This window comes from Tamandua tetradactyla, chromosome 8 (genome assembly GCF_023851605.1).
Source record: "Tamandua tetradactyla isolate mTamTet1 chromosome 8, mTamTet1.pri, whole genome shotgun sequence".
In the NCBI taxonomy this organism is placed as follows: domain Eukaryota; kingdom Metazoa; phylum Chordata; class Mammalia; order Pilosa; family Myrmecophagidae; genus Tamandua; species Tamandua tetradactyla.
Window position 1 is genome coordinate 75,679,786 of NC_135334.1, and position 5,718 is coordinate 75,685,503.

At 40.6% G+C, this 5,718-nt stretch overlaps 1 pseudogene; it reads right to left on the reverse strand.

The window, feature by feature from the left end:
• Positions 1 to 364: 364 nt before the first annotated feature.
• Positions 365 to 4,903, reverse strand: LOC143645143 (serine incorporator 3 pseudogene; annotated as a pseudogene).
• Positions 4,904 to 5,718: the final 815 nt, after the last annotated feature.

Genomic DNA, 5,718 nt, shown 5'->3' on the forward strand with positions numbered 1-5,718 from the left:
TTCTTTTTAAGGATATTGCAATAGAAACATATTGATGGCCTCAAATATTCCATAACTTTTTACCCTTATCTCTTAAATCAAAGTTGTAGAAATCTTTCACAGCACAGCTCAGCTGTAGTTCACTTTAAAATGCAAAAATGTTCCCTTTGTGCTATATACTTACAAATAAACATTACATACTCTGAATGAAAAGTTTAGATCCTGCATCAAGAATTACTCAGTCTTGCTACCTACCACAATGCTGGATATGGAAAAATCTGCAAAGCATTCACTTAATATTTTAGTTGAAGCAAAAATGAAAGGGATATGGGTGTTCAGCTAAGGAGACTTTTATGTGTCTCCTGAGTAGTCTCCCCTCAGAGCTTCAGCTGAAATCCTTAGTGGTGAAGACGAGAAGAGTTACCAGGTCCAGACGTAAAGGAAAAGGCAGACCCAGCTGGAGCTAATCTTGCCCCACACAGCTGGCCAATTGTGGGTCTTGCTCTCGAACTCTACACTGGGGCTATTCCACTTGGTGATGGTCTTCATGACGTACAAGGAAGCCAAGCAGAGCATGGAATGGAAGAAAGAGTGGCTGTACTGCATGCCCTCTTTCTTGTTGTCTACAGCCCATCAAGGCTGTCCATTTTCTTCATCGCCGGCACTATTGGTACCTGCATCACCGAGGATCATGCTGTCACTCCCTAACAGGGTCGGCTTGGTCACTTGGCTGTTGCTGGAAGTACGGAAGATAAAATCCACAAGGTAGAAAACAAAGACTAGCAGCCCGCTAACATTCTCTGCATCTGGAGGAGGCCTGCTCCTTGATGGTGGAGTAGAGGTAGAGGCCAGGGCAGTTGAATCACCAGGAGCCAAGGCTGGTACAGCCATGTGTTTAATGATGCTCGGCAGGTGGGGGTTGCAGGAGCTTCCAGGTTCATTGGTCATGGTAACTACGTGAGGTACCTGATGTAAAGGGTGATGACGGAGGACTGCAGGAGGCCAGAATGAGAATGGTGTGTCTGAATTTTCCACAATGCAAAGGATCAGAGAAGTACTAATCCTTTAGTTTAGTACATGTACTAAAGTTTAGTTAGTTTAGTTTAGTTTAGTGTCCTCTGTGTAAAATAGCACAACTGAGATGATTGATAGGATATAAAATAAATGTGACAGTCACCAAACTACACCAGCACCTTGGATTTCCTTCTTCCATTCGATTTACCCACAATTCATTCAAAGAGTGAGCAGAGCCCCCACTAGCAGCAGCTGCATGGATGAAATCGGCCCCTCAGATGTCAATCAAACCAGGCTGTGGTGAAATGACCCTCAGGAATGTAGAAAGATCTGACTATGAGACCAACAATGTTGGAAATTTGAAGAACCAAAACCCATTGTGTACTGCTGCTCTGGGATCTCTACTTGTTTTCACTTTTAACATGAGCAGAAAGAAGACAAAGAAAAAGATGGCCAAGGCCAGGATGATCCAATACATAGTTTTATTACCAACCAGTACATCACAGCCTTTATCTTCCTTCAGGTCAGTCACCTTGATTTTTAAATTCCCCTTCACAGAATCCAGGAATCTTCTCTAGGTGAGTCGCCACCTCCTCTTTCAGCATGATACAACATAGAAAAGTGCCCAGGAAAAAGAATGAAGGCACAGATGAGGCGGGTCACAGTGGAATTCTTATTGTTGGGGCAGCAACTACACAGCAAGCATGATGCACTGCGGCAGGGGCAGGAGCTCAGCTGGAGCAGGAGAGGACACCCAGCACAGACCCGTGGTGGCACTGGTGATGGAGGTGGCCCTGAAGAGGCTTCTCACGCAGGGGTAATGCCAGCCAAGGTGTCTCCCTAGATAAGGGACAATTCCTCAGGCTGAGAACCTCTGTGTGATATCCTGGTGACTGGAGCACCCAACTCACTGGGCTGTCTACTTCTAGTTATCTAAATACATCTCAGATCTTTGTCTCTACTCCGTGCCAGTAGAAAATAACTGCATGCCCAGTTCAGATAGGCCATCCTGGAGGTGATCACCCTGCATATATTGTCTCTCTAATATGGTGGCCTTGCCTTCTCCTCTCCCAAATAGAAAATGTAATCTTTTTTATGTGCATCGGAGGGAAGGCTATAAATGCCATATTCGTGATTCACAGATGAAGTTCAATTGTAATTATTCTTGCTCCCATGTGTCCATTCCAGTGATTGTCTTGGGGTGCACATGTCAGTGCCATGAAGCTTTTTGTCAATGGTTAGGGTTAATAAAGGTGCTTGGATTATAGTAGTTGGAGGGGGACAGGGAGGAAGACAGCGATCAGAGAGGAGACAGTGCACATGAAGTGTTTCAGTTCCTGTGTATGTGTGTCTGCATATTTATATAGAAGCTACCAATGCATATAAGTGTGCATCTGCGTGACTCTCCTGGAAACTATGCGTAAGGGTGCTGTGCCTCCTGATTGGGGCTGTGGATGTTGTGTAGGTCTCTGATTTTGTGCGTATATATGATTTTTATTGGGTGTGTATGCATGCAGTGAATCCCAGCTGTGCTTGGTGAGTGTGTGGTAGCTGTGTCCTGGCACGTATAGTTTCTTTTTGTAAGTTTCTTCTCATGTTTTTTGTTTTGTTTTGTGTTCACTAGAGAAGTTGCAATTTTACAGAAAAGTCTTACATGAAAACTGTGTTCCCATATACCATCCTGTTAGTATCATCTTGCATTTGTTTGTTGTAATTCATGATAGGACATTTTTATAATTGTGCTATTAAGTATGGTCCATGGTTTATAATAAAGCTTGCTGTTTGTGTTGTACAGTCCTATGTTTTTTTTGAAATGTATTCTATTAATATATATACAACCTAAGATTTCCCCTTTTATAGTATGTAATTCAGTGTTAATTACAGCTACAATGTTGTGCTACCATTATCATTACCAAAAGTTTTCCACCAACCCAATAGGAACTCTGTACAATATAAGTGTTAACTTCTGTTCCCTATCCCCATCCTGGCCCCTGGTAGCCTATATTCTAATTTCTGAGCCTATGAATTTGCTTATTCTAATTATTTCATAACAGTGAGATCATAAACTACTTGTCCTTCTGATATCCTCAGGGTTCATCCATGTTGTCATATGTATCAGAACTTCATTCCTTTTTGTGGCTGAATGATATTGCATTGTATGTATATACTATATTTTATATATCCATTCAGTGGTTGATGGATACTTAGGTTGTTTCCATCTTTTGGCAGTTGTGAATAAAGCTGCTATGAACATACATAGGTCTGCAAATACCTGTTCAAGTTCCTGCTTTCAATTCTTTTGGGTATTTACCTAGTAGTGGGACTGTTAATGATTCTTGTGTTTTAGGGCATAAGGCTGGTATATATTACCCGTATATACCAGATGTGGATCAGGATGTGGATTACACGGCACAAGAATGAATACAGCATCTGTGTTCATGGGCACTGACTGATGTATGGTGTCAGCATGTATATGGAGATGTAGATAGGAAATTGAAGAAATCCTGGGTGTCATAGAAGAAGTTGAAAGACATGATTCTAAGAGGCTCAGAGTTTGGGCCTGGGCTCAGCCTGGAGTATAGCTCAGTCTCTGGAAGTGTTAGGAAAGCACTGTGCTTCCTGCTTGCATCTTCTCAAAGGCCAAATCAGATCACACCTCTTTCAGACTATGAGGATTCTAGGTGATTCTGTCATATCTTCCAAGCTTTCCTGCCAGATCTACCTGAGGCATTGGGTTCTCTAACCCCCTGCCTCCTGCCCAATGCAGGTTGCAGTATCTTTACTTCTCCTGTCCCTTTCTTGCTGGTCTGCCAAACATGCTTAGAATTTTGATTGAAGGGAGTTTATGTGAATTCCTTCGGGAAAGCAGTGAACAGAACTGGGGATGGGTGGCCCAGTATATGCACTACAAAGGCTCTCAGTCTCCTAGGGGCCCCACTTAACTTCTGGATCTTGGGAACTGACAGTAAAAAAACAAGTTCACATTGAAGAAATGCAGGAAAAAAGCCCAATGTAGATTCACCTGAGGCAAAGGAAAGAATACTGAAATAGGACTTAGCAGGTTCACATCCTGGTAATATCATAAAGCATCATTACATTATATTCTCTTTAGACATTATTTCCTTTTCCACAAAATGAGAAGTGCTGTTGTGAAGCTTAACGCTGTGGCTGCTGTTTGTAAACTGTGAAGTACTGTAAACATAAAGGAAACTATTATATTCAGGGCTGCACAATTTCAGAAAACAGTTTACAGCATGGTGTATTTGAATGGTGCTTTTCACATAGCAGGGTGGCCTTAATTTATTATTACTAATTGAAACAACTTTTTTTCTCTTAATGAATTGTTTTCACCGAGCCTCAGGAAAGCTGATATTCATTTCCCTGTTCATTATCTGTATCAGGAAAGGAGACACCGTGGGATTTGAATTAGATGGAATCTAGGTTAGGATCATTGGTTTTGAATTCTTGGCCAGTTACTTAATTTACACAACTTCAGTAATTTGGAAACTATAAATGCTGTAAAACATAAATATTATATAGACCCTGTTGGATGGTGGTGGGGATTAAATAAAATAACAGATGTGAAAACACCTGAAAAATAGAAAGGGATCCGTACATGCTGGTGACTATAGTTGTAAATAATAAAATGACTTATATTTGTTCCATCCTGGGGGATAGTGTTCAAAGTAAAGAAGTCCTCACCTTTCGTACCAGAAAGTGACTCCCTTGTCCGAATTGAAATGTTTCCAGTATTAGACCAATGTGTGGTCTTTTTTCTCAGAAGATCCTGGGATGTCACTGAGGTCTCTAAAATCAATGTTGCTCGATAATTACTGGCGTCTAGAGTAATTGTTGCCTCCCTGGAATAGGTGGCTAACTGCCAGACTAGACAAAGGGCTTCCTCTAGCATCTGCGATCTCTGTTCCCTCTATCATAGAGCATAACCTCTGCATTCCAACTGGGATGTTAATCTCTCTGTCATAGAGCTTAAATGGTGTTGATAATTCTCTGTTGAGCCCTCCATCCTGGAACTTAACTACGCACATGATAGTTGTGCATCTCCCTTGGGGAGCCAGTCTTATCTATCCCCATGTCCTCAGGGTTGGACACACAAGGTGATCAGTGGCTGCTGCGCCAGAGCTGCTCAGAGAGAGGGCTAGGCTGAGTGAGTTCTAATTCACGCCAGATGAACAAATTCACTTATTCCTTCACTTACACTTAACGTTTGTTCTTTCTCTGGAAATGACAGCCTTTAGTTTTTTTTTTTTTAATTCATTTATTTTATTTTATTTTATTTTTTTATTAATTAAAAAAATTAGCTAACACAACATTTAGAAATCATTCCATTCTACATATACAATCAATAATTCTTAATATCATCACATAGATGCATATTCATTGTTTCTTAGTACATTTGCATCGATTTAGAAAAAGAAATAGGAAGACAGCAGAAAAAGAAATAAAACGATAATAGAGAGAAAAAAATTAAAAAAAAAGAAAAAAGAAAAAAAGAAGAAAAAAAAACTATACCTCAGATGCAGCTTCATTCAGTGTTTTAACCTAATTACATTACAATTAGGTAGTATTGTGCTGTCCATTTCTGAGTTTTTGTATCCAGTCTTGTTGCACAGTCTGTATCCCTTCAGCTCCAATTACCCATTATCTTACCCTATTTCTATCTCCTGATGGTCTGTTACCAATGACATATTCTAAGTTTATTCTCTA